Source organism: Euprymna scolopes, chromosome 5 (assembly GCF_053919585.1).
Source record: "Euprymna scolopes isolate OS-2025 chromosome 5, ASM5391958v1, whole genome shotgun sequence".
NCBI classification, from domain to species: Eukaryota; Metazoa; Mollusca; class Cephalopoda; order Sepiida; family Sepiolidae; genus Euprymna; species Euprymna scolopes.
Genome location: NC_136486.1, coordinates 72,467,407 through 72,477,441, shown reverse-complemented (window position 1 = coordinate 72,477,441; position 10,035 = coordinate 72,467,407).

The following is a 10,035-nucleotide window of genomic DNA, read 5'->3' as shown; positions in this document are numbered from 1 at the left end:
GATCAATATAGGAAAATAGCACTAAGAAGAACAATTCACTAGAAATAGTACACTCTAATAGCAACAACCAACATAAAACAAATAGTTATTAATGGAAAGAAAACAATGTCACTGTACAATTTACTCAATATAAAATAACTGCCTAACCAAAGACATTGTTTACCAAACCATACTATTTTCTAGAGAAACGACAAATAACAAAAATGCTACGTAGGTATAACCTTTATAAAATTTAAAACCAGGTATAGCAACTATAAAAACACATTCAATAAAACACCGTCGATTAAAAATAGCGAATCATTAGTTGGCATGCTCACTCGCCAATAATTGAGTGTAAAATACTACGATGAGCCAATACAGGTAGATATTAGACGACCTGTGTAGATCGTGTTTGAACGAGAAGCTTAGAATTTTCAAGATCTAATTTACTATACTATAGAAGCGAAACAGCAACCCACTAGAATAGAAATAAAGTGAATAGCAATCGACTAGAATAAGATTAATTTAAGATAACTATATATATATAAATAAAATCAAATAAAAAATAATCTAAAGCAACATCGAAAATATCAACAAATAAAATAAACACAAAATAAATTCTTTCAATCTTAAACTATAGAGGATGTGTCGCACCCTAGCAAAAGAAAAGATCTCAAGTAAAGTTCAACAAGGCCTTTTTTTTTTTTAGAGAAGTTCAGGCATTGGCTTATAAAAACATTAACCAATGGGATAGAAATATCGATTATTCTTATTGGTTAGTTATACAAACAAAGCATCACGTAGATATTTAAAAACAAATAGCAACCCACACTTTATGCACTTAGCATAACGGGATAAAAACAGTATATCCAGTTGGGTTAAAAATATATTTAATCAGAAGTATTTCCGAACTTAGACTTATATAGTGTACCATCTATCTAATTTACTTCTATTTCTTTAAAAGAAAAAGCACGTGCAGATACATGCATTAATGCAGACACAGAGGTGATAAAGAAAGATGAGAGAGTAAAAGTGCACATTGAAATTGAATTGAAATGTCAAAAATACTATTAAATAGAGGGAATTGGGGATAATTTACAGGTGTTGTTGTATAAGTACAGTTTGGAGAGGTGTTATGTTATGCTGTAGTTCTTTGGATTTTAACCGTGTCGTCTATTTAATCTGTTAAATAGAATTTCAAGTTTTGACGAATGCATATATGACAATTAGTTGTTTCACAAAAACACTTGACGTAATTTTATAAAAAAGGAAGGACAATTTATTTTCTGTTCAATTCTTTCTCAATGTGCTATGGAGAGAGAGAGAGAGATGAGGTGTGGTGGAGTGTTGTGGGTGACACAAAATGACAACTGGTCGTCTCAGTGCCCTTCTCTCTAACTGACTTTTTCCTTGGCTGGCATTTGTTTTTATTTACAAAAACTGTAGATAGGGATTTCGTTTTTCCATACCGCATTCCATTGGCCCTTATTAAATTCGTCCAAGGCCAAATTTCAATATGACTGTTTTCAAAACTTGTCAATTGAAGAATGTTGATTTCATAGCTTCTGCACTCTTTTTCCAATTGTTATGACTTTTGGTGACATTTCTTGGTTTGAAGATTTCCACAATATTTGCGTGTATGCATCCAGCTCCATATGCGTGGGTGCACAACCAGTAATAATTCCGGCGTTACCCAGGATACTATTCAACAGAGGGAATTGGGGATAATTTACAGGTGTTGTTACATACAGGAGTGAGAAAGCCAGTCTATCATATATTGCATGAAGTAATCAACAATTAGTATAAGTAGATGATTTTCTAAAATAAAACATTATTTCAATAACAGTACCCTTCCAGGTTATATTAAAATAGGAATAAGAATGCTAAATGTCTTAGAATAAAAGAATTCTCGTAAAGAATATGGGAACATTTCTTTGAGAACAAGTTTGATTACAAACAGAAACCAATTTTTCGTCATAATAAATGTTTCTGAAGTGATAATGAAGTCACCAGCCGACATCTTAACCAATATCTCCTGAGGGTGATAATTAGGATTTGATTCGCAGGAACGACACTGACGCCCATATCAAATTGAATTTGTTATCTTGGAAGTTATGCAACTGTTGCTACTCTTATCCGTTGAATTTTATCACCTGTTAAGGAAAAGATAAGTGAACGAATTCTACCAACTTTAGAATTCTTAATGTCCCTGTGTCAATAAAGTATATCTAACTATTTCCGAATTCGGGTCACAACCTACTTGAAGAATGTTGCATAAAAATTCGGTGGAGTTCAGAGTGCAACTTTGGATCATCATTTTAATGTGAGAAATTAAAATTTCGCGACTGTAGATGCACATGGTGATATGAGGTTAGCAAAAAATGCACACATTCATTTCAGCACAAATTAATTTTTTGAAGAACAGTTAATTCAGTTTACGCGTTTAAGGATGAAAATGTAGTTTCAAACTTAAACGTGATCGACTGAAGAAGAGAAAAATCTCTTCTAAAATCGTATATAAATTTAAGTGTGCCGGCGTAGGAAAGATACTATTTCAAACGTAAGCATGACTGACCGACACGCAGAGCCGTTTTTATATTCTTGGACACATAAAATGGAATAAATATGTGAAAAAAATAGACAAACCAAAAAATTGTAGTGCTACACTAACGATGTTCCTCTGATGAACTCCTATCTGCATTTATGAGCTATATAATTGTATTATTTAAGGAGACGACTTGTTTACATTAGACTTGAAGACAACCATGTTGTAGTCAGCTGGAAGGTATAAGTGAGAAAACCTCGGAGTTTGAGAAGGAGATGAAAAGATGGTTAACAGAAGGTATTTTTTTTACTATGGAAGCGAAAATGAAAAGGTGTATTAAATTGATGGCAGTGTTTCAATCCACAAACGGAAACTCAAACCAGTATTAAACTTTCATGAATTGAATGGTTTTGCGGCGTGTTATACAGGCAGTAATGTAATTGAAACTATTATAGGGCATCCTATAGGCTCGGAGCAAACTAGAGACATTTGGTGGGAGGAACTGCGATTATGGACCTTAAGTTTGCTTGCTGACAACTACATGGAGCAGAGAAATCATGGAAGTACCAGCTGGTTTGCTATAAAATAAAATCTTATTGCCTGACACGGCTAGGATACTTAAGTTAATGTTGCGCCGAACATTACGGCAACTGTTTTAAAAACGATATTGAAAAAAAAATGAAGTAAAACAAAAGGAAGCCACCGATTCCTATATAGATGATATAATATTGGATTTAACGAAGATATCAACAAAAGAAGTTGGGGAACATTTGAAAGGATTTGGGCTAACAGTAAAATCGTCAGAAATTTAATCTTAATCTATTAACTTAATCTTAATCTATTTGTATTAATTTAATCTTAATCTATTTGTATTAACTAACACATTTTGTTGGTGTGGAAATAATTACATCATCTCACATTCTGAAAATTCTAATATTAATTTGCTCTCAAAGTAAGCTTGTAAGATGACACTGTCCTAGTCAATGTAAAAAATCTTACTTGTGAGACATCGGCTTGGGTTCGCAGAGGTAGGATGACCACATCCCTTGTTTGAGAGGTAGTAGCTATATTCTATGGTCGGACTTCGCCGCGGTTTGCTTGATCTGTGTTAGCTAATAGACTTTGTTGTGTATGGCGTGGTTGCTCAAGTGGCAGAGTATTCACATCACATGCAAGAAATTCAAGTTTCGAATCCCGATTTAGATGTGTTTAACTGATGATCACAAAGGAAGGCGAAATTCAAGTCTTGGACTTCCAGTTTTTTTTAGCTTTCATGAGGTGTGTGAGCTGCAACGTTGTTTGGCTATATCGTCTCACATTTTGAAAATTCTAATATATATATATATATATATATATATATATATATATATATATATATATATATATATATATACTAGCAGTTCAGCCCGGCTTTGCTCGGGCCCTTTGGTCGGTTAATAAGTTTTTGTGCATATGTATACATATATTAAAAAGTTTGACTCATGTCCAGGTAACCTACATCTAAAATGTTAAGTGTTTAAACCCAAAATTGGCGCAGGAGTTTGGTGGAGTCTGCGAAGGTCAATTCTTTCGATTTTGACATCTTTGTAGCCAAATTCTTGGCCAAAACCGATTAAAAATCCAGCTGCATGTCTGAATACACTTTATGTAAAATTTCAAATGTTTAGACTCAAACTTGGCTGAATAATTTGCTAGAGACGGTAAAAGTCAAATCTTTTTAACTTTGACCCCTTGCCAGCCAAATTCTTGGCCAAAACCGATTAAAAATTCAGCTACATGTCTGAATACACTTTATGTAAAATTTCTAATATTTAGACCCAAAATTGGCTGAATAATTCATGGATGGACTCTATGAATTGTGACGAAGCTAGTCGGATATTTCCTCTTCTTTTGAGGATTTACCCCTAGCTGAAACAATATGTAAACTTATTCTGGACTCACAGTAATAAATTTCCTATATACTGCTCTGGCTACACATTAAGCACTCTAGTCCGGTTTTTTCATCACTGATATATATATATATATATATATATATATATATATATATATATATAGAGAGAGAGAGAGAGAGAGAGAGAGAGAGAAAGAGAGAGAGAGAGAGAGAGTAATAAAAGATTTTCCCCGGTTGTGATACGATAAACAAACCGTCATTTACTATGGCCGTATTATTTTATCAATGGCAATGATTTCTTTGAGTATATATATATATATATATATATATATATATATATATATATATATATATATATATATATATATATATATATATATATATATTTAAATAAGGGGGTAGTCACCAACAATGTGTATTTTTTAACATTATTTTATTATTCCGAGTCTTGGTTTTTCATTGAGAATTATGTTTAGATCATTGTAATAATGTTTTTAAATCATTGAAATCGTTTTTACGCGTTTCAGACGTTCTGTGAAGCGTCCTCGTCAGAAATGTTTTTCAAATGTGTTGGAGATGTAAAAATAGCATTTTCGTAGTTCATTTGAAGTGTTTCCAAGGGGTGGAAACGTGTAAGTGTCTACTATCATAAGAATGTTCAATTTTTATTACTCTCGTAGCACGTAGAGTCTGACCATAGTAACAGACAGACACCTCCGTTCGACTAGACTTAATGAACTACAAATAACACTGCAAAAAAGAGGATATCCACTACCACTAATACAGAAAGGTATTGAACTGGCTGAAAAAATTCCAATAGACCAACTAAGAATCCCAAAAGAACACAAAAAAGAACAAATTTTAGCATACGTCTCTACACACAACACACAACACAAACAACCCAGAACTATTCACACAGATAACAAAAACCTTATCCTCCTCAATCAGAACTACAAACTAAGCAACATATTTAAAACAACAAAAATAATAAAAAGCAAACGCCAACCCCAAAACTTAAAACACATCCTAACTTCCTCAAACCTCGTCCCACATACAACAAAAGGTATTACAAAATTCAACAAACCGCGATGTGGAGTATGTGACATAATAATAGAAGGAAACACATACACATTCAAAAACCCAGTACAAACATTCAAAATAAAAAAGGATCTAAATTGCACCTCCAGAAATGTACTATATGCACTAAGATGCACAGCATGCAACAAATCCTACATAGGCGCCACCAAAAATTTCAGCAATGGAGTGGCCTTACATAAGAGCAACATCAAAACGATCCTGGGTTTGGTCATACTCACATGGGGAGACAAATAAATAGAAACATTACACCCCTCTATCTAAACAAACATAATATAAAGAATACCCGAAAAGACTGAAACGAAAAATCACAATACTAAAATCCAAGAATCCAAAAAATAAATATCAAAATAGAATGAAAGCACCCCTACCTTTATTTCAGAAGAGCTGGTTCTACCCCCCTCCTCACACATACACATTAGTAACGACCTTGGATCACAGTCACCTTCCTATGGAAGCAAATAACCTCATAATACTATAAAACAGAACACACATTCTCAAACCAATAAAAGAAAACACACACACACACGCACACTACCCTAAAGGAAAAGGAAAAAAAGAAAGAAAAAACACAAGTAGAAAGAGAGAGTGAGAGAGAGAAACACAACACAGGAGTGACCACAGTCGAGGTCGGCGGTCTCGCCACAGCTCAATAAAAAAGTAATAAAAATTGAACATTCCTATGAATAGTAGACACTTACACGCTTCCACCCCTTGGAAACACTTCAAATGAACTACGAAAATGCTATTTTTGCATTTCCAACACATTTGAAAATAATTTCTTACGAGGACGCTTCACAGAACGTCTGAAACGCGTAAAAACGATTTCAGGGATTTAAAAACATTATTACAATGATCTAAACATAATTCTCAATGAAAAACCAAGACACGGAATAATAAAATAATGTTAAAAAATACACATTGTTGGTGACTACCTCCTTATTTAAATATACATCTTTCTTTCGTTGGAATTTCTTAACCCATTATATATATATAACTCACTTTCTGATGCCGTTTACAACTTTGACTTTGGAATAAACATCACAGACCCGAAGAATTTCTTTTATTCTCACAGATTTTGTAGATTTAAGTATTTCAAAAGATGAAACGGCATCTTAATTAAAATTTTCTATTTTGCAACGAGCTAAGAAAAAAATTATGGCCAATAATTTGTTGAAGGATTCACAGTCTGCTGTAGCAATCAAGCAATTCTTGGCTTACTTCTTCGCGAATACGTTCCAGAGTTCATAGTTGTCGATCGATGTTAATTAATTCTTTGAGTCTGGGTTTTTTCTATACATAAAAGAGTTTTATTTCGGTTAAATAATGTGTTATTCAGTATCGTTTTATACGGTTAACGGGAATGCAGTATTTATCTTGGCTGACACCCCAAAATTGCTGTAATGTGTAGTCAGTCGTTCTTAATCTATATTCAACAGCTAATTATTCCAAGATAGCATAACACAATTCGACACGGCCTCTTTTTAAATAACATTTTATTTTAGTTGGTAGAAATCTTTGAAAAATGTCTGAGGTTTGTTTAGCGAAGATCATACAAACGTAAAATAAAGTTAAAATAATTACCCGTGCTTAATTTCACGAAGTTATAATAAATATGTTAGCAAAGATGAGATTCGGTCCCGGATATGACCTTAAACTATATCCGATGGTGAGGCCCCAGCTTACGGGCTTTGGGGAGAGTGGAGCCACCCTTTAATTGCCATTGCTCCCAGGTCCACTCTGACCGGAAGTGGTAGTACCTGTTAGGGTCCCAACTATGGGTTAAATAGAAACCGACTTGCAAAAAACAAACATATTCTATTAAAAATTTTTTCTTCAAGATCACCGTATTTGGCATTAAATAACCTGGAAAGGGTTGATATGTCGTAAAACAAAACCAACCAACCAACCAACCAACCAACCAACCAACCAACCAACCAAAGATGAGATAGGTTCGTATATAGGTAATGATAATGACGAAATAATATACGAGCATTAGAAACCTGGAAAAACGTAGCAAGCACAGGTTTTTTTTTCATTTAGTAAAAAAATCAGATAATTATTAAATGTTGTTGAATTTTTCAATTCTTATTTATCTACAAACAATTTAAATATACTACTATTTTAACAATTATATATTTAAAATACGAATTTTAAGAATTATCAATTTAAAATACGAATTTTAACAATTAACAATTTGAAATACGAATTTTAACAATTATCTATTTGAAATACAAATTTTAACAATTCGCAATTTAAATATGGATTTTAACAATTATCAATTTAAATAAAATTTTAAAAATAAAAAAAATTTAAACTACGACTTTGAACAATTAGCAATTTAAAACATAAATCTTAAGCATTTAAAATATGAATTTTAACAATTAGCATTTTTTAATATGAATTTTAACCATTAACAATTTAAATATGAAGTTTTACAATTAGCAATTTAACATATAAATTTTATCACTTATCAATTTAAATATTATTTTTAAAAATTAGTTATTTACATATGAATTTTACCAATTAACAATTTAAATATAAATTTAACAATTTACAATTTTAATATGAAGTTTAATAATTAACAATTTAATTTTTATAATTAACAATGTAAATATGAATTTTAACAATTAACAATCTTAACATGAATTTTAGCAATTTACAATTTAAATATGACTTTTAACAGTTAAGAAGTTTAATGTTAATTTTAACAATTAATATTTCAAATATGCCATCATTTTAAGTTAAATATGATTATTACTGTATTTCATCATTAATCATTAAGTGAACTTAATGTATACAAATCTATAACTAATCATTTTAATGTTTTAGTTTCTGTTTATACAATTATTGGATGTAAATTTCTTCAATGTTTTAATACACGAGGATTTGCTAAGAATTATAAAGCAATACATCGTTTTATTCGCTGGTTTAAATGTTTCTAATTAATTTTTAGTTTCAAAGGAGCACTAAATAATTCTTTTTTCAAATTATTTTAAAATTTCTATTTTATTTACGCTTATGTATTTTTATTTCAATAAATAATCGATTGATAATAAATAAAAATAGTGTGAAGGAGAGTAACGCATACACATATTTACAAATACATAAGAAGTTGCACATAGTTTTGTAATATAGAGATTTGCTATTACATTTAACAGATTAGTTTTGAAGAAAAGCAATTAACGTTATTTTAAATGAATTAAGAAAAATTGCCTAAAAGTTCGTAAACTTTTCATGTACATAATATTAATTATTATTTTTCTAGATTTCAAAACATTAATTTTTGTGATTTATTAAATTTCATTGTTTAATGCTAAGTAAGTTTCGTTGCTTATTTTTGAATTCGTGTGTTGTCGTGAGGTGTGTATTATATCATACTATACGCCTTTGTTTCTGAACTAACGCGGGTGTTGATCTTCTTCACTTGGATTCATTAACAGGAATCTCTTTTTCTCTTTTCTTCAGAAAGATCTATAAAATTGAGTTAAAGGCGATCAATACATAGTTACACAGTTGGTTGATAAAACGATAGATTGATAGATGGATAGATAGATAGATAGATAGATAGAGAAAGAGAGAGATAGAGAGAGGGGGAGGGGAGGCAGCATTGACTACCATTGATATATTTTTTTTTATTACTCATTGAGGTTTGAAGCGAGGATTTATTTTTGCGTCTTTCCCTCTTGACGTCTGGCTGGTAAGACCCTCAACGTTTTCTAGAATAACCGACACCAATCATTCAATCAAATCGTCGGTCATTCCGGAATCGTTTAATTAATCAATTATTCTTTTCCATTCACAAATGAGAATCTTACGTTTTCATTATATAGCCAGTATCAGTTTCTACATCTCGTGTTTAGGTTTAAATAACGTTCACAAATGAAAACTATCCAGTTAATGATCTAAACAAAATATGATAATTCTGTTTGAATGACCCTCCACAACTCTGTTTCTTTGCACAATGATCTGAGTTTGACTGTGAGCATTCAGCATAGAATTAATTGTTCATACAATGGCAGCACCATCAAACCTTCGTTTTAGAGAAAGTTTTGCAAATCGCTTGTATGCATGTGTCACATTGAGTCACATATAATGGATTTGTACTTTCCAGACAATATTTCATAATAAAAGGGAGTTTTAAAAAGATTTGAAATAAAAAAATGTTATGAAATAAGCACCTCTTTAATCTATTTTGTATGGATGTTTTTGGTTGAACTAAATTAACTTGGCAAGGAATCGATTCAGTCTTTGCTTGTGGAGTTTGGACAAAATGCCGAAAAAGGGGTGCAGAGGATACACAAGACGGAGATAAATATAATATGTGTATTAAATTAAGCAATAATAAAGAAAAGTGTTTGCAAAACTAATTGTGTTTGCGACTTTAAGACGTCCAACTATAATAAAAAAAAGTTATTTGACGTCTAAGAAAACATACGGCCCTCTGAATGTCAGATTCAATTAGTTACATTCAAATCAAGGCGGAGAAATTTCCTTATTTGTTAACTGAGCAGAATCCCATTCG